This window comes from Vombatus ursinus, unplaced genomic scaffold, assembly GCF_900497805.2.
Source record: "Vombatus ursinus unplaced genomic scaffold, bare-nosed wombat genome assembly UNPS02009205.1, whole genome shotgun sequence".
NCBI lineage: Eukaryota > Metazoa > Chordata > Mammalia > Diprotodontia > Vombatidae > Vombatus > Vombatus ursinus.
In genome coordinates this window covers 4,991,569-5,011,482 of record NW_020948983.1, presented here as the reverse complement: position 1 = coordinate 5,011,482, position 19,914 = coordinate 4,991,569, and the positions used below count along the sequence as shown (strand labels likewise).

The following is a 19,914-nucleotide window of genomic DNA, read 5'->3' as shown; positions in this document are numbered from 1 at the left end:
CGCTTTCTTATTGCCAATATTGACACTCTTAAAAAGATTTGACTTCAACACATTGCTGATATCCAAACTTTAACACTGAGAGTATACCTCTAAGGCACACTAATGCATTTTTGGTTGATGGAACTGAGGACTGGTGCAACTGTTCTAGAAAGAAATTTGAAATTATGCAAATAAAGTGAGTAAAATGTTCATAATTTTTGACCCAGATATTCCACTGCTAAGCATATACCCCAAAGAGATCATAAGGAAAAAAAGGAGGGCTACACACACACACACACACACACACACATACATATATATGCATACATATACACACACATACACATATACCACATATTTACAGTAGAATTTTTTGTGGTAGAAAAGACCTAAAAACAAAATAGAAGTCTATCAACTGGGGAATGACTAAATGCATATTGTACATGAATATAATGAAACATCATTACTAAATGATAAGAAAAAAATGAACATGATAAAAACTGAAATGCATGAAAAAACTCATAAGAGCAGATACAAAATAGCATAAACAGAGCCAGGGAAACAATATACACAATGATTACAACAATGCAAATGGAAAGAGACATACCCATAAACAACTGAAAATGCATATTACAAATAAAGACCAAGTTTGTCCTTAAAGAAGATTTAGGAGAAGATATCTCCCCCTAGTTCTTTGCAAAAATAGGAATCCGCAAATTTCAATATTACATATAATGTCAGATTTTTTTGGTGTGTTGATTGATTTCACTAATTTTTTCCTCTTTTTTAATTTTATTTTAATTTATTGAATAAAACAAACATTTTCATAACATAGTACAATAAAAATATGATTGTGCATGAAATTGCAAATTTACTATGCACAACTTGCTGTTCTTTTCAAATATACAACAAAATTATGTAAATTTCTTTTTTTCTTTCATATATACATATATATGCAAAATCATTCTATATATACTTGTATTTATCAGTTCTTTATCTGGATGCAGATAAAATTTTTATTCATGTGCCCTTAATAGATCTTTTTATAAGGGATGACTCTCTGGGAAGGGGAAGGGAAAGATACAGGGAGAAATGTAGGCATTGTAGCAACAAAATATAATGATGATATCTTGATCAAAGACATCAATGATTTTTTTTAAAAAAGAGTATACCTCTAAAAAAAAAGACGTATCACACACATTTCAATAGAGGTACTGTGTCCTAACATAGGCCTTATTGTAATTATAATGACATTAAATTTGATTCCACAAACGTTTAATGAGCGCTTACAGAATGTAAATCCTAGCCTAGGCACTGAGAAAGCTGGAGAGACAAAAAGGAAAGGAACAGTTCTAAACTATATACTGCAAGGATGCTATGTATAATGCTGGGAAAAAATGTAAATGCCTCATGTTTGCATTGTATGAATTACCTAACATAAAACCATGTAAGCCATATCAGAAAAGAAGAAAATGTCATATCACTGATAATTGCATGGAGTTACAGACTTTTAAAGTTTAAAGGGACCTTCAGGCTCCTCTAGTGCAACTTTCTTATTATTTATACCCCAAGTGATTTACCAGATGTTACATAGCTGGTTAATGACAGAACTAGGACTAGAATTCAGGGGACCAGACTCTTAGGCCAGTATTCTTTTTACTTTAACATGTTGCCTGCCTTATAATATTTTCTAAGCTTTTATTATAATATGTACAATACAGAAAAGATCCTTACTGAAACATTTTAGAAAATGTACTGAGATAGAGTATAATGAATGAAAAGAAAGTTTTAAATTTAATTTTACACTGTTTGTTTTTCACGCATGCCTGCTATAGCATATAATAGGCCTATCTTTGACCTCCTTCTAGCTGGTTTATTATCGGAAATCTCCAAAAGACCTTTGACAGTATCCCATCATATGAGCCTTTAGCTAGGAAGTGTTGGTAACTTTTCTCCAGTGTAGATTATTTCTAACCCAATAATGTGACAATGCAGTTATTAAAAAAAAGAACTGGCTAGAAGTAAGATGTCCTAGATACAAGTCTTAGCTATATTTGGATATGACTATATGAACTGCATCAATTGAGTTTCTGCTTCTTCGTCTGTAAAATGAAGGGGTGGGTTAGGTGATCTCTAGAGAATCTTTACCTTGAACATCTTATGTTTTCAATATCCTAATTTCCTGAATTTCCAAACACTAAGGTGAAGTCTCTGTCTTTTTCATTTGTTTGTATCTACAAATATAAATCATCATGCTGAAATAATAACATTTTATTAACAGTTTGATTTCATATAATTCAATAGAGGACTGAAAATTTGGGATTTGTATTTTTTCATGCTTAGTTAAATTTCCAGCAATATGAAATAAGTGCTTACCTGCTTTGGATATGATTTCATAATAAGGCCTTTGAAGGTCGTTTGAAATACTGCACTAATTAATGTTTTATTTCCAGCCATCCTTAATTATTCTTGCCAGATGGTCTTTTATTTATGTTATTGCTGTGAGTTTCCAGCTGAGGATGTTTGATTGTTGAAGAAAAATATGTGATGGCACCATAAGATAACTGTAATTGAATTGTTAGATATGTTAGAGCATTTGAGCCTTCTGTCCCCTCTCTATCCACATCTGGGAAATAAGTTTGTTAACAAAACGCTTGGCACCTCATCTGATGCTTGTGTGATATTCTGAAATATGCAGATCAAATTCAGGTAAGGAAATGACTATATTGTAAAAGGAAGCAGTTTATAAACATGTCTTAAAGCAGAAAATCAGTTTATTTAGCAGAAGAGCAGTTTAACCTAATCAATCTCTTTAGCATGTGACCTGTTTCCCTAATATCTAAGAGCATCATTTTAAGAATAATCTCTTGCTTTAAGGTCAAATTTAACATTAGCAACCATTTAGGCAACAGTCTAATGGAGTTTTATGACATTAAACTTTAAAAGTCTAAATGAATTATCAACTGAATGGATATTTTGATGAAAGAAGCCAACTTAAGGTGCAAGATAAAAATGATAAAGTGACAGTGAATTGGAGAACAGAACCAAGAGTTCTATTGTCATAGATAACAACAAGAGAACTCAGAAATGATCTATGTAGCCTTTGAAAAAGTCACTTTTCTTTTTCCCTTGAGCTCTACAATTTAGAAATAAGTAAATTAGCAGTATTCTGAACTGCTCGTTTCCATCTATTGGTCAAGGTATAGAGTAAATTTGATTAATGTGGCTAGTATTGGGTAAGTACTGAGTACTTGGTCACCAACCATGTGAGAATTCAATCATATACATGTAGGATGCATGAATTTATGTAAAAAGCATATTCCTATAATGCTATTTAGCATAGATGGCAAAGTAGAGGAAATACTCAGCCAACCTCTCCCAACATTCCCCTCTAACAACTTTAAAACAATGCCTCAAATAGAATTCTTTAGTAGCAAAACCAACAAAAGATTAAGGTGAGACATTCTTCCAGCCCAAAACAACTTGGGAGGTCAAAAAGAAAAATCTGTGACATGGGGCTGGAGGCTGGCCTGGAGCCCACATGGATGCAATACTGGTTTCGTAGTGAAAGAAGCAACAGTAGCTTTGGGAGCTCTAAAACCATAGAAGGAAATTGGACCCAGTAACTGGTCAGAAGGAGATTGCAGGTGATTCCCATGCTATCAGTGGGCATGGTACTGGGAGCTGTTTGACAACTCCATTGCCTATACCCACTTCTGGGTCACAGTTAAAGGACAGAGAAGTGCACTTTTGGTTAAGAGGGAGCAGGGGCTCTGAGGAGCAGTATTGTTTTAAGGCACAAGGGATCAAGGGCCATGAGGATCAGCAGTATCACTTGTGATCCTAAGGAAGCAGGCATCCTTAGGAACAGTATCACTTCTGATCTCAAAGGAGCAGGGTCCCTGAGGAGCAGTATTGCTTCAGGTACCAAGGGAGCAGGGCTCCTAAGGAGTAGTATTAATTATAATCCCAAGAGATCAGACCTTTTTTTGCATAAGCCCCAGAGCACAGACCAGAAGAGCAGTGACCACTTCTCTCCCCATATCACACCACCTTGGAAGCACTGAAAACTTTAAAACCCCCAGAACTAGCTCTGGAAACAACAGTGTGAAAAAGCCTGAAACCTGGGAAAGTACCCCTCCCTACCCATGCCAGGAAAAAAGCCAAACTTTAAATTCAAAGTCAAGAAATAAGGTGGATAAATGAGCAAATGACAACAACAACAAAAGAATTTGACCATAAAAAGCTACATGGTGAAAGGGAAAGTCAAGACAGAAAATCAGAAGAAAGCAATGAAGTCAAAACCGCTATAAGCAAAGAATCAAAGAAAAATGTGAATTGAACACAAGTCCACTAAGAATTTCTGAAAGAGTTAAAAATGATTTTTGAAATCAACTCAGAATAGTAGAGGAAAGAACAGGCTTTTTTTAAAAAAAAAAAAAGATGAGAGGAAGGGAAGAAAATTATGAAAATACAATTAACAGATTGTTAAAAGTGGCACAAAAATACTAAAAAAAAAAACCTTAAAATGGAATTGGCCTAATGAAAAAAGAGGTAGAAAACTTCACTGATGAAAATAATTATTTAAAATTTATAATTGGGTAAGTGAAGCTAATGATCCCATGAGATATCAAGAAATAAGAAATAAAGTCAAAAACTGAAAAATAGAAGAAAATGTGGAAGAGCTCATCAGAAAAAAAAAAACTGACCTAGAAAATGTTGGACTACATGAAAACCAAGATCAGACAAGAAGACTAAACATCATATTTCAAGAAATCATCAAGGAAAACTGCCCTGATATCCCAGAACAAGAGGGCAAAATAGAAATCAAGAGAATCCAATAATTATTATCTGAAGAAGTCCTCAAAATGAAAACTCCCAATAATATTATAGCCACATTTCAGAGCTCCCTGGTTAAGGAGAAAATATTGCTAGCAGCCAGAAAGAAACAATTCAAATACTGTGAAGCCAAGTCAGGATCACAAAAGGATCACGTATGATATTCTTGAAGGAGAAAGAACTAGGATTGCAATCAACAACAATTTACCCAGCAAAACTTAGTATAATCCTTCAAACGAAAAATGGAACTTAATGAAATAGAGGACTTTCAAGCATTCCTGATGAAAAGTCCAGAACCAAACAGAAAAAGTGACTTTCAAATACAAGATTCAAAGAAGCATAAAAAGATAATGTAAAAGAGAAATTATAAAGGACTCAATAAGATCTTTATATTGATGTGTGGAAAGATGATTCATGTAACTCTTAAAAACTTTATCATTATTAGGGCTGTTATAAGGATTCTGCTTAGACAAATGGCATGGGACTAAGTTTATTTTGTTGGAAAGGTATAAAAAATGGTTGGGTAAGGAAGAAGGTTGTCCTAGGAGAAGGAAGGAAGAGGAAGAATGGGGAAAATTATCTCATAAAAGAAGTACATAAGGAATAGTTTTTTATAATGGAAATTGGTATGTGTGAGGGAAGGCAATGCTTTGACCTCACTCATCTAAATTGCTTAAAAGAGGAGGGAAATGTATGTACGTGTGTGTAATGTGAATGTGTATGTTATATATGTATATGTGCATATATGTATAGATGTGTATACATTTCTATACCTAATTGAGTGGGTGTATATATGTATGTATTTATATGTGTATATATGTATATGTGTGTATATATGTATAGATATAGATATAGATATATACATATACACACACATACACATGCACATTCAATTAAGTATAGAAACCTATCTTACCCAACAGGGAAGTAGGAGGGAAAGGGGATAAGAGAAAGCATGGGATGATATAAGGGAAAGTAGATAAAGGAAGGCAGTGGTCATAGACAGAACAGATTTGAGAGAAGGGACAAGACAAAAAAAGAAAGAGAAGGATAAACAGAAGAAAATTGGATGGGGGAAAATGGACAGTTAGGAATCATGACTAGGAATGTGAATGTTATGAACTCACTCATCAAATGGAATTGGATAGCAGAATGGATTAGAAACCAGACTCAAACAAAATGTTCTTTACAGGAAACATTTGAATCAAAGAGATACACAGTTTTAAAATAAGGGGCTAGGGCAGAATCTATTATGCATCAACTGGATTAAAAAGAGCAGGTGTGGCAATCATGATCTCAGAAAAAGCAAAAGGAAAAAATATACCTAATTAAAAGGGATAAGCAGGGAAACTACATCTTACTAAAAGGCACCATAAAAGTGAATTCATATCAATGCTAAACATAAATGTACCAAATAGTATAGCATCCAAATTCTTAAAAGAAAAGCAAAATGAATTATAAGAGGAAATAGACAGTGAAAGTATACTAGTGGGGAACCTCAACTTTCCCCTCCCAGAGCTAGATAAATCTAACCACTAAATAAGAAGAAAAAAGTTAAGGAGCTAAATAGAATCTTAGATGAATTAAATATGATAGACCTCTAGAGAAAATTTAATGGTAATAGAAATGAGTATTTTTCTCAGCTGTACATGGTACCTTCACAATGAAATTAAAACCTCACATTCAAATGGAGAAAACCAGAAATATTAAATGTACCCCATTCAGACCATAATTCAATAAAAATTACATTCTATGAAGGGTCATGGAAGCATAGAGTAAAATTGGTCGAAAACTAAATAATCTAATCATAAAGAATAAGTGGGACAAAAAGCGAACCATAGAAACAATCAATAATTTCACTAAATATAAGGACAGCAATGAGACAACATACCAGAAGTTGTGGGATACAACCAAAGCAGTACTTTGGGTAAATTTTATATCTTTCAGCACTTATAACAATAAAAGAGAGAAAGAGAAGATCAATAAATCAAACATAAAACTAAAAATAAAACTAGAAATGAACAAATTAAGAATCCCCAATCAATCAAACACTAAAATGGAAATCCTGAAAATAAAAGGAGAGGTTCAATAAAATTGAACGTCAAAAATAATGAACTTATAAATAAAACTAAGAGCTGGTTTCATGGGGATGGGATAGATAAACCTTTGGTTATTTTCATTTTTGAAAAGGAAGAAGAAAACCAAATTATGAGTATCAAAAATGAAAAGGGCGAATGCATCAACAATGGAGATGAAATTAAAGCAATTATTAGGGGTCATTTTACCCAATTATATGCCAGTAAAACTGACAATCTAAGTTAAATGGATAAATATTTACATGAATATAAACATCACAGGTTAACAAAAGAGTAAATAGAATACTTTAATAATCTTCTCTTGGAAAATAAAATTGAACAAGCCATCAATGAACTCCCTTAAAAAAATTCCTAGGACCAGATGGATTTACAAGTGAATTTTACAAACATTTAAGGAACAATTAATCTCCATGCTATATAAAGTATTTGAAAAAAAAAACAGATAAAAGAAGGAGTCCTACCAAATTCCTTTTATGACACAAATATGGTTTTGATACCTAAACCACAGAGCACTAAAACAGAGAAAGAAAAGTATAGAACATTTTCCTTAATGAATATTTCAGCAAAATTGTTGTAAATACTAGCAAAGGGATTACAGCAATATAACACACAGATGAAACATTTTGACCAGGCCAGATTTATATCATTGTTTGATATTAGGAAAACTATAGGCATTATTAATCATAGTGATAACAAAAACAACAAAAATCATAGGGTTATCTTAATACATGCAGAAAAATCTTTTGACAAAATACAACACCAATTCCTATTAAAAACACCAGAGAACATAAGAATAAATGGCACTTTCCTCAAAATGATAAGAGGTATTTATCAAAAACTAAGAGCAAGCATTATCAATAATGGGGATAAACTTGAAGCCTTCCCACTAAGATTAGGGATAAACCAAGGATGTCCATAGTCACCATAATTATTCAGTATTTTACTAGAAATTCTAGCTGTAGCAATAATATAAAGAAATGGAAGAAATAAAACTAGGCAATAAGAAAACAAAACTATCATTTTGCAAATGATATGATTTTATGCTTTAGAGAACCCTATAGAATTAACTAAAAAACTAGTTAAAACAATAAACAACTTTAGCAAAATTGCAGGATATAAAATCAACTCATATAAATCATGATTTCTATATACTACTAATACAACCCAGAGAAAGAATGGAAAATTCCACGTAAAATTGGGGTGATAATGTCAAATACTTGGAAATCTACCTACCAAGAAAAACCCAGTGATTATATGAACACAATTACAAAAACTCTTTTCACACACATAGGTATCTAAATAATTGAAGAAATATTAATTTGTCATTGGTAGAACAAGCCAATATAGTAAAAATGATCATTCAACCTAAGTTAATTCCTTATTCAGTGCCATACATATCAAACTACCAAAAATTATTTTATAGTGCTAGAAAAAATAACCACAAACTTCATCTGGGGAAAAAAAAGGTCAAAACTATCAAGGAAATCAATGAAAGAATTGTGAAGGAAGATGGCCTAGATATGAGATTTTAATCTATCTTACACAGTGATTGTCATAAAAAACAATCTGGCACTGGCTAAGAAATAGAGTGGTGGATCAGTGGAATAGATTAGTTACATAATTCATAATAGTAAATGACCACAATAATCTAGTGTTTGATAAACTCAAAGATCCAAGCTTTTGAATATAAGAACTCACCATTTGCCCAAAATTGCTGGGAAAACTGAAAACAGTTTCAAAGAAACTAGGTATAAATTAACATCTTACACAATATACTAAGAAAAGGTCAAAATGGATGACACCATAAGTAAATTAGGGGAGCATGGAAAAATATACCTAGCAGATCTGTGGATAAAGGAAGAGTTTATGACCAAACAAGAGACTGAGAGGATCATGGGAAGTATAATGGATAATTTTGAATGTATGAAATTAAAAAATTTTTGTACAAAGTAATGCAGTCAAAATGAGAAGAAAACAGGACACTGGAAAAATACTTTTAGCAAATTTATCTGATAAAGTCCTCATTTCTCAAATATATGGGGAACTGAACCAAATTTGTAAAAATACAAACCATTTCCCAGTTAATAAATGATCAAAGAATATAAATAGCCAGTTTCAGAAGAAGAAATTTAAGGCTATCATTATTGACCTTTAAAAATCACTACTGATTAGAGAAATGAAAATTAAAACAACTCTGAGATCCCACCTCACACCTTTCAGATTGGATAACATGACAGAAAAGGAAAATGACAAATGTAAGGGATATGGAAAAATTGGGACATTAATGAACTCTTGATGGAATTGTGGACTAGTCCAACCATTCTGGAGAACAATTTGGAACTATGCCCAAAGGGCTATAAAATTATTCATTCCTTTTGACCCAGCAATACCACTGCTAACATTTCTGTATCTCAAAGAGATCAAAGAAAAGGAGAAAAGACCTATTTGTACAAAAGTATTTATAGCCGCTCTTTTTTTGTGGTGGCAAAGAATTGGAAATTGAGACTGTAAGAAATAACAAGCAGAATTATTTCAGAAAAACCTAGAACATCTTATATGAACTTAAGGCAATGAAGTGAGCAGAGCCAGGAGAACATTCTACTAAGTAACAGTAATATTATAATGATGATCAACTGTGGAAAATTTTGCTACTTTTTTCAAGACAATTATCTAAGACAATTTCCAAAGGACTTGTGATGAACAATGCTATTCACCTCTACAGAGGGAAATGATGAATTCTGAGTGCAGACGGAAGCATACTTTTTTACTTTCTTTTTTGTTTGTTTTTATATGTTTTCTTTTGCAACATGGCTAATATTGAAGAGTGTTATGATTGGCTTCACATGCATAATTGATATCATATTGCTTGCCAAGTCAAGGGATAGCATAGCAGCAGGATAGAGTGAATTTGAACTCAAAATGTGAAAAAATAATGTTAAAATATTTCATATGTAATTGTGAAATAAAATATTTTAAAATGTTATATTGCATGATCAGGGCTGGTACAAATACAGATATCTTAATGATCCAATATATAGGCTGTTTTTTCCATATGATATTAATTATGTTGGTCTCATGTCTATTTACTGGAGATGTATGGTAGTTAGTTCCTAGTAATTAGAAAACCTAAGTTTTATTTAGTTCTTTTACTTTTTACATCATTGTCATACCCACAGAAACTTCTGCACCTATTCCATCAATTTATAGCACTGAATCCTTATTTGTATCAAAGAAAAACAGTATTTTTAAAAATGGGGACAAGTGATCACATCTGACTATGTATGCAGTAGACAGGATTTTTTTTCTTAAAATTTCCCGCATTACTATTTATTAATGATAGTGATAGACGAATAAGAGCTAAAGTAAAGATCTGGTCACATCTTTAATTGGTCAAGAAAAATAAATATGGAACTGATTTTGCTCAACAATGTATACTTAAATTCATTTAATTTTTATTGATTTGTGTATGTATTTTGATGAAGGAATAGTTAGTGCCCATTTTTTGTAATTACTCAGTAGTTGGTATTGGTAGTAGCAAAAAAAAAAAAGATACCCTAATTTATAGTGCAGAAATATTTCAACTTGAAACTGTAAAGAACATCATTGTTTGGGTGTATTGATTAGTGTTCCATTAAGCATGAATAATTTTAGACAAAATGAAACCCAATTTGTACTTTTGCTAGATTATTATGAGAAACAATAAACTATGAGAGCTTACTTCTCTCATTGACTACTTCATGTTTAATGGGGTTTTGGGGGGAAGAATTTATTGTCCTACATACAATGCAATTTACAACTCATTACTAGGGATGTATGAAGGGAGAAAAGCATATTATTTAAATTGATGCAGATTAATAGAAATTGTGGGGGATGAGGATGGGAGTCAAATACACAAAAATAACCTTGCTAAGAATAACTGAGAGTTGGTCCTTTTAAGAAAAGCTGCCATGCAAGAGTACTCTTTCTGAATGTAAGCATTGTTATTGTTCAATCTTTTCAGTTATATTCAACTCTTCATGAACCCATTTGGGCTTTTCTTTGCAAAGATAATGGAGTCTGCCATTTCCTTCTCCAGCTCATTTTACAGATGAGGAATTGAGGCAAATAAGGTTAAGTGATTTGCTTAGGGTCACACAGCTAGTAAGTGTGTGAGGCCAAATTTGAATTCAGGAAAATGAGTCTTTCTGACTTCAGGCCTGGCATTCTACATGCTGTGTCACCTAACTTCCTTAACGGAAACATATTTCTAGTCAAAACTCTTCTCTTGAATTATGAATGAAAGTTCATTGGTTACACGCTCACTATTGAGCATTTAGTGCATAATTACATATCCATCTCTCTAGAAGGATCTGTGACATCATTTGCACAGATATCCCCTTCACCATGATATCGCAACTGCTCTCATGCAATTGTTGTTCATAACTTTTTTCTAAATCTTCTATAGACTATCTCCCCAATGCACTGAGAACCGCTCTCTGGTTACTTGAATATATCAAGGCCACAATGTAGCTTGGGAGGAGCAGGAAAGCTCACTATAACCTCTCATTCTCATTATTGACCCATCCACCTCATTTTACAGTCATGCATGTCCTTGTTATTGTACACAACAAGTCTGTGCATGGGACGTCATTGATAATACAATATTGATTAGTTAATACTAACACATATCTATATAAATATCACCAGTATATATTTTATGTACTATATTTTATATATATATTACATATATATATATATATATTACATATATATATATGTATTTTATGCTACTAACTTGCAAGTAATAATTAAGTTATCTATGGGACATATCATAGCATCTGATTATAGGTCAGCAGATATGGCACTGATCCTAATGATGCATATAGGTACAATTTTCTGTGATGATTCATTTCTTTTCCTTTTTTTTCTTTTTGGTGAGGCAATTGGGGTTAAGTGTCTTGCCCAGGGTCACATAGCTAGTAAGTACCAAGTGTCTGAAGTCAGATTTGAACTCAGGTCCTCCTGACTCCAAGGCTGGAGCTCTATCCACTGTACCACCTAGCTGATTCTTTTCTTCTATACAACTCAGAGAGTGGGTTACTCAAAATTTTCAAAGGAATTTTAATGTCTTACAGCTATGTCCCCATTATGGCAAATATAACATCTGCAAAGGGGTCATATGTGTTCAAATTCACAATATTTGACATAATTATGTAAAAAACAGTAATTTGATTTCAGGTCAATGGAAATATGTAATGTGAATTCAAATAATGCCACAACTTCATGGGATTCATTATTTGCCATGAAAGAGACCTAGCTGTATATTGATGTTGCAGAAGTAAACCTTTAATAATTATTGTTAATAATCTTAGTGTTCTTAGTTTCAATTTACTTGACTTTGATGTATTTTTCATACTTTATGAGATTAACAACAACAATAATCATAGCTATCATTTATATAGAACTTCAAGGTTTGCAAAGATTTTACATGTTAACTTAGTGATATCTTTTGAGGTAGGTGCTATTATTTTTCCCATTTTACAAATGAGAAAACTGAAGAACAGAGCTTAAGTGACTTGGTGGGGGTCCTATAGTTATTTAGTTTTGAGACAGGATTCAAACTTGGTTCTCCTTTACTCTGAGTCCTGTGATATGTACACTGTGCAATCTAGATGGCAAAATTGACATTCCATTCAATTTATTAGGTGCCTACCATATTACGTCAGTGAGCACAGCATCAGTATGAGTAATTGTTGCCCTTGTGCTTTGTAAGACATATTCTTGATACAAATCTCTAACCAAAAGCACCTACTGGGGTTCAGTAGCAGCACTGGATTAGGCTATTTTTCCCCTTGTATGTTAAAGTTCCCAAGAAAAGTTGGTTATTTTTCTATTTTGTCTTTTTCTCATTTTGTATTTGAGAGATTCATTAGCTTAAATTAGAATTCAATGAATCCAACACGAACTACAAACCAGATGACTAGAAAATTCCTGCACTGTCCAACAATATTAGGTCCCAGTATGGTCTGTTCTTTCTTCAACACTGACATACTTATTTCCTACTGAATTATTTGCGGAAGAAACAGACCTAATAAAAGTTAAGCTGGATAAATGGATAGCAGAATAGGAGCACAATCAGTACAGTCAAAAAATTGCAAATATGTTGAAAATTGGTCATATTGAGTGAGCATTATATATTCATAATGTTTTTAAAAAGAACCACTATCACCATGATTTTTAAAATTTATTTGTTCAAATTGAATGAAATACAGTTCAGCATGCAGTCTATTTTTTCAAACACCTTTATTATAAGAAAATGTGAAATATCTTCTCGCTATAATAATATATTTTGATCTCTATTACAGTTGGTTCCCTCCCTCCTTCTAACTTCAATTATTACCAAATAAAGGTGGGGATTAGGATGACAGTATCAGATAAGAGTAAAATACCACCTCCCCATCAGGTATTGCGATGAGCAGGCTTCTTTGAGCAGGCAATGCGGTGGGGCAGATGCTGAATATTAAAGGTGCCCATTCCCACAGATCACTCTTAGGCTACAATTCTTCTGGTACTTTCTTCTGCCTCCTCTTTTCATTAACCTATTCTTAGCTCTCACCATTGGCTCCAGTGGCTTGCTATTTTACCCTGATGCGCTATTTAATTTCACCTAACCTTATATTACAAGTTTTCTTCTCACTTGCCCATTTTCTGACTCCCATGGCTTGAGAGTCAGTTCTCACTCATCTACCTTAATGGTTTAGAGAATGATTTCATTATTGCATTGTCTGGATTCTTCAGGATGTGACCCATGTAACTAGTGTTTTTTACATCATAGTTGCTAGTTGTGAGTCCATCAACAAGGCTGGTTACTGGACAAGGATGCTATGTCCTGAATTGGAAATAATAAGGTCTGTCCTAGTTCTCCTGCCATCTCTTTCAGATCTTGCCCTGAGGCTATGAAACTACTTCACATTTGCTTCACTAACAAAGGTACTTCTCTGAAGTGCTCTCAACCCCTGACAACCTTGTGTATTACAAAACTCAGAGGACTTCACAAGATGACAAGATATTCTTGTCATATGGCTTGTACTAGAAGGCTGTTGAGGTCTCTTCCTACGTGCAAATTTTTTGATTCTTTGATAAACCTGAGATTACCTGGAATATGGCATAGTAAACTCATAACACAGTTGAAGAAAATGTCATTCATTCGTGGAAGTGATGATATCCTTCAGGTTCTATGCTGATTTGCACATTTACCAGACGTGTTCCAAATTCACTTCTAGCCCAGAGGAAGGATAAACAAACATTTATTTAGCACCTACTATGCCTCAGGCACAGTGCTAAACATTTTACAAATATTATCTCATTTGATCTAGGGAAGTGATAACCACTAATAGGAGTAGCCTATTTTCTGGTTTCTTGTGCCCAAATTTAAGTTCTCATCTGACACAATGAATTAGTCATCCTACCTCCACAATGCATGGGGAATTAAGAGTTGGAGCCCTATGGAGCAGCACATAAGAGTAGGTGCTAAGTCAGGGGTATTCTTGAAAACACATGTGGCATGCCCACTGTGTGTTATTTGATTTAAAACGATAAGGTTAAAATTAGTCACAATGCAATTCTACTTAATATTTAATACAGTAGAGTTTTGGTTAAGTTTTTTTGTGGGAGTACTGTCTTTTCTTTTATTCATCTTATTTGTTATTTAGTTTTAGTTGTTTTCCATGACCTACAGATAAAGAACATGTGCCTTCTTCCAACTTAATAAAGGAAGAGGGAAAGACTTTCATAACTAATGTGAGCATTATAGTTGGAAGGCAGTATTTTTAGAAACCATAAAAGAAGCTTTTGAATTAGCTTCAGTCTTAATGATAATTTGTACTTATCATTGCACAAAATAATTATAAACACTAAAACAATAAACCAAATCAGGAAATCAAATCACATGGGAAAAAATTCAAATAACTAAAAACATAGTCAGATAATACCCTTAAAATTTGTGATCACAAAACTTCCAGTCTTTTCTATGTCTTTGTGTGCCTTGGGAGATGATTTTCATTTTGCTGTAATGTTTTTGCCTGTTTGTCAAATCAACATATATGAATAAATATGATTATGCCTCTATATACATTGAGTATTATATGCATTACTTTTGATATGCATTTTGGAAGAGTGGAAAAATGTTGGCCAGGCCACTCAATAAGCTTAGGCAAGACACTTACCCTGTCTGTTTAACTTCAGTCAATCAATAAATCAGTATTTATACAGTATCTAGTAGGTGCCAAGCCTCATCCCAGGTGCTAGCAATGTAAATACGATGAATTAAATAATCCCTACTTGCAAAGAGCTTACACTCTAGTGCGAAAGACAAGTGCATATGTAATATATGCAGGATAACTATAAAATGAGTGAATACAAATAAATTCAAAGTAGTTAAATAAAGTAGTTTGGGAGAAAACTGACAGTTGACGAGATCAAGAAAGCTGTCATGATGCAAAGGTGCAATTTCTCAATGGAAACCATTCTTAGTCAAAACTTTTGACTAGGACTTCATGTAGAAGATGGCATTTGAGTTGTCTTTTAAGTTGAATTTTATTTCTTTAATTATCAAGTATTTATTTTTCTCCCTCCCCTTGCCAAAACTGTTTTAACAAAAAAGTATAATCAAACAAAACAAATTCCCATAATGGTCATATCCAAACACATCTGTCTTATTCAACATCTTGAATCCCTTGCCTCTCTGCCATGAAGTACCCAGTATTCTTCATTATTTATCCTCTGGGATCATGACTGCTCATTCTGGTGAACATAGTTCTTAAGTTGTTTAGAATTGTTTGCTTTCATAATATTGATGTATAGTATTAGACTATCCTCCCAGTTCTCATTGCACTCTGCATCATTTCATAATATTCTTCACAAGTTTCTTTGAAACGATTTGAGGTGTCTTCAAGAATTAGGATTCTTTAAGTCAGAGATGAGGAGGTAGAACATTAGAAACATGCCAGTGTAAAGGCATGGAGATGGGAACTGGCATGTCATGCATGACGAAGAGACAATTATAAATCTCTGAAACATACTTACAAATTCTCATCTGCAAATTCACTCCTAATGTGTGCCTAGGAAAATGCTTTAATTTTATCTTTGGCTATATGCACTAGGATCTTTATATAGTTAATAGATTATGTGTAGATATCTCAGGATGGCCATCTCTACTTTCTGCTGTGGTGCCCTATAATCACCTCCTTTCCTCTTTGATGATATTTTGTCCAAGAAACTGGGTAAATGAAATCTAAAGCACTAGTGTATTTTTTTTATCAAGGCAGAAGATGCTTTGTCGTTCTTCTTACATTTCAGGGATTGCAAGGTCTTTTACAGATAAGATAGAGAAAGAAAAAATATTAAGGCCTCCTTTCTTCCTTAAAAGAAAAAAAAAAACTTGTGGTTGTGTTATTTAACTTTCCAGGTTGTATATATAGCTTGTATATTGCTATGAGATCAAAGACAGTGCCTGCCCTTAAGGAACTAACAATCTGATGAGGAAGACAATATGCTAATAACTATATACAAAACAAAGTATATGCAGGATAAATGAGAAATAATTAAAAGAGAGAAGGCATTTAAATTAAGAGGAGTTGAGAAAGACTTCCAGGGATGGGGGCCAGCCAGAGAAAATGGCCTTAACAGGAGATCAGAGAAGTCTCTGCACGCCAGTTCATTCCCTAGGACTCACATATCTATTATAGACAGATTGAGATCTCTATCAATGTAAAAATTACCCATACCAAGAGTTGCATAAACCAACAAAATCATAGCACTTTTTTGCAGTTACATACTTTGTTCAAGGATTCAGAGAAGAAATGTATACCCTTTGTGAAGAAATGGGACAAATCAGAAAAGGATGAATTCCAGTTAACAGGAGCTGTAGAAGGAGGAATGTCACAACATTTGAGCCTTGAAGGATGAGTAGGATTTTAACAGAAGGAGATGAGAGCAGAGAGCATTCTGGCAGGAAGAGACATACTGAAAAAAGATGAGGTGGTAGAAAAATATGGAGTGTATTCAGGGTGTTCAATAATGCAGACTAGCTTGTGCAGCAGCAAGGAGACAGAAGAAGAAGAAGGGAAAAGAAGGAAGTCTAGAACTGGAGGGAATGGATATAATTTTGACAAATTATGAGCTACTTTCCTATGCATAAAGCTACTCTGAGTTTAAGGCACATTTAAAAGCTCATTTTCTCAGACTTTCACAAGGAGGCTGGAGGCTGAAGTTGGCATCTTGGGAAAGGTTTTGTTTGTTTTTGTTTTGTTTTGTTTTGTTTTGTTTTTGCTTTTTTTTTTGACTAAAAGAACTAATGTAAATTTCCAAGATAGTATCATCTGTACATCAGAGTAATCTCAATCATGAATATGTAGGTATAATTTGCAACATAGCAAGGACCTAAGCTAACATTTAATAAAGTATTAATATGCACTACAAAAGATCCACTGGTCACTTATAAAATAATGAAACTTTTATAATTTTTCCCAAGATCCTAGACCACTATTCATTTTATTCTACCAATAAAAAATGAAATTCTAATGTTCTTTTTAAAGATGATTGTAGTACTACCATTTAAGTTGGTTAGTTTAGATGAACATTAAATATCTATTTTAACTTTAATATGTATAAAAGAGTACACTTTTAATGTGTACTAAATAAAAAGGGAAAGTATTTTTGATTCATATTAAGCCACAAATAATGCTAATATTACTTATTAAGTATGAATAATACTAAATTAGTTAAAGGAGAAGCTGAAGAAGTTAGATGATCTCTTCAGCTGAAGTCCTGGGCTCTGTGACATGTCACCTCAGCATTTAACTTCATTGAGTCAATTCAATGAAAGGCAGAATGATAAAATTAATCTATGCATGAATGAATAAGTGTTTATTAAATATCTGCTGTGTACAAAGCACTGTACTAAGTTTGGAGGTTACAAATAGAAAAGCAAATATAGTTCCTGCTCTCAAGGAGCTTATATTCTAGTAGAGAGGAAACCATATATGTTATTGAAGGTTTCAGCTGCAAGTCAAATCGAAAGGCCCAGTGGTTCTTAGAGTATAGCAGCAAAGCTTCATCTTCTTTAGTATCATTTCCATTGATAAAACTGTACTTATTTCTGATGATTTGATGGCACCAAAAACTTTGGTGGAAATAAAAAAAAATTGAGGGATTTTCACTAGCTATGTCTGTAGCACCTACAAAGGCAGTTACCAGTTCATACCTTCACAAGGACAGTTCCTTGGGATGATAGCTGTGGGAACTGGGCTGGTAGTGTAAGGTGTATTACTATTCCCAAGGTTATTGGGCACAGCATACTGATCTGTCTTCATCTGGATCTGGGGAAAGTGATGATTGTGAGGTGGTAATAGTGATTTGACCCACCTAGCCCATGCCACCAGTTAGACTATCCCTCCCTCAGGATGCCTGGCTTGCTTTCGGTGTTGGTGGTAGACGATTAACAGTTGGTAGTGGTGGTGGTGATGGAAATAGAGGGCTATCTGCACAAAGTTTGAAACCATTGATAGGATAGAAGCCTTCCTGAGAGTTTCAGTGGTGCTACATTCTTGGCATTCTTTGGGTCATCCTTTGGCATAGAGGACAATTCTTGGAATCAGAAAGACAATCAAATCCTGCATCCAACACATTGGAAATCATTTAACCTCTCAATACCTTGAAAACTTTTGAGATGTTTAAGTTACAAATGTTTCTGATATTCATCCATGGAGGAAGATTCCAGGTCAGGAGTTCCCTATACCAATCGAATTATAAATCCTATCCAAAGCATGCATAAATAAATGAATGAATGAATAAATAAATAAATAAATAAAAAGTCATTTGAGTATGATAGGGATTTGAGAACTGACTAATACACTCACTTTATTTGTAGATCAGAGATGAATATTCTCTCTCATTCCTGAGAGTCATTTGGGACTATCTTAATCTTTAAGCCAGAAGGAAGAATTGATCCTCCCTCTGTATCTCTTAAAAAAACACAAATAGTCTTGAGATACAAATTGAGAGGGAAAAGGGGGACCTTAAGAACTAAGCTGCAAGAAATCAGTGTCACAAGGATAATGGGGAAAAGGAGGGGGGGAAAGGAAGACTGAACTGAGGCAGAGAAGGAAGAGATAGAGGAGTGTCTTCAGCTACTACTTCATCTTGGAGTGGAAGACTTGGACTGAAGTTACCAGTTGTACTTCTTCAAAGATTATAGGAACTTCAAGAAAATGACTACTTTCTCCCAAAATTCTTTTTCTAGTGCCTTCCCATTCATTAGCAGATACTGTTATGCATTCTATTAATTTTTTAATCCCCAAATTTCCAGTGTGCCAAAATCATAAAGAGGTTTAGAGTTAGCTAGGTGACACAGTGGATAGAGTTCTGGACTTGGAGTCATGAAGGCTGGGTTCAACATCTGCTTTAGACACTTATAAGCTGTGTGACCCTGAACAAGTAAGTCTCTCTCTCAGAGTGTTGCCTTCCTGTCCATAAAATAGGGATAAAAATAACACCAACTTCACAGTATTGTTGAGAGGATTAAGTGCAATAATATATGTAAAGTGCTTTGTAAACATCATAGTACTACATAAATGCTAGCTACAAATGCTTTTTATTATGATCTAGAAAAACAAAAATTTAAATTAGAGCAGAGATCTGAAGCCCAGCCTAATTGTTAGGAAATATCCTACATGTGGGCTCTGAACTATTGTGTTAGTATTCCGAACAGTTTGTTTAATTTAAACTCATAAGGTAAGAGAGAAAGGAACCATATGGTTCTAAGGAACTGTTATATTTCCTGTAAATAAAAGGGGGGTAGGGAGGGAAAGAAGGAAGGAAGGAAGGAAGGAAGGAAAGAAGAGAAAGAAAAGGAAGAAAGAAAGAAAGAAAGAAAGAAAGAAAGAAAGAAAGAAAGAAAGAAAGAAAGAAAGAAAGAAAGAAAGAAAGAAAGAAAGAAAGAAAGAAAGAAAGAAAGAAAGAA

The 19,914-nt window shown here is 33.6% G+C and overlaps 1 protein-coding gene across 3 annotated transcripts in view; it reads left to right on the top strand.

Moving 5' to 3' along the window:
• The window catches only part of ATRNL1 (attractin like 1), a 1,209,934-nt gene that overhangs the window by 821,565 nt on the left and 368,455 nt on the right, over positions 1-19,914 (top strand). The gene's annotated exons all lie outside the window — the stretch shown is intronic.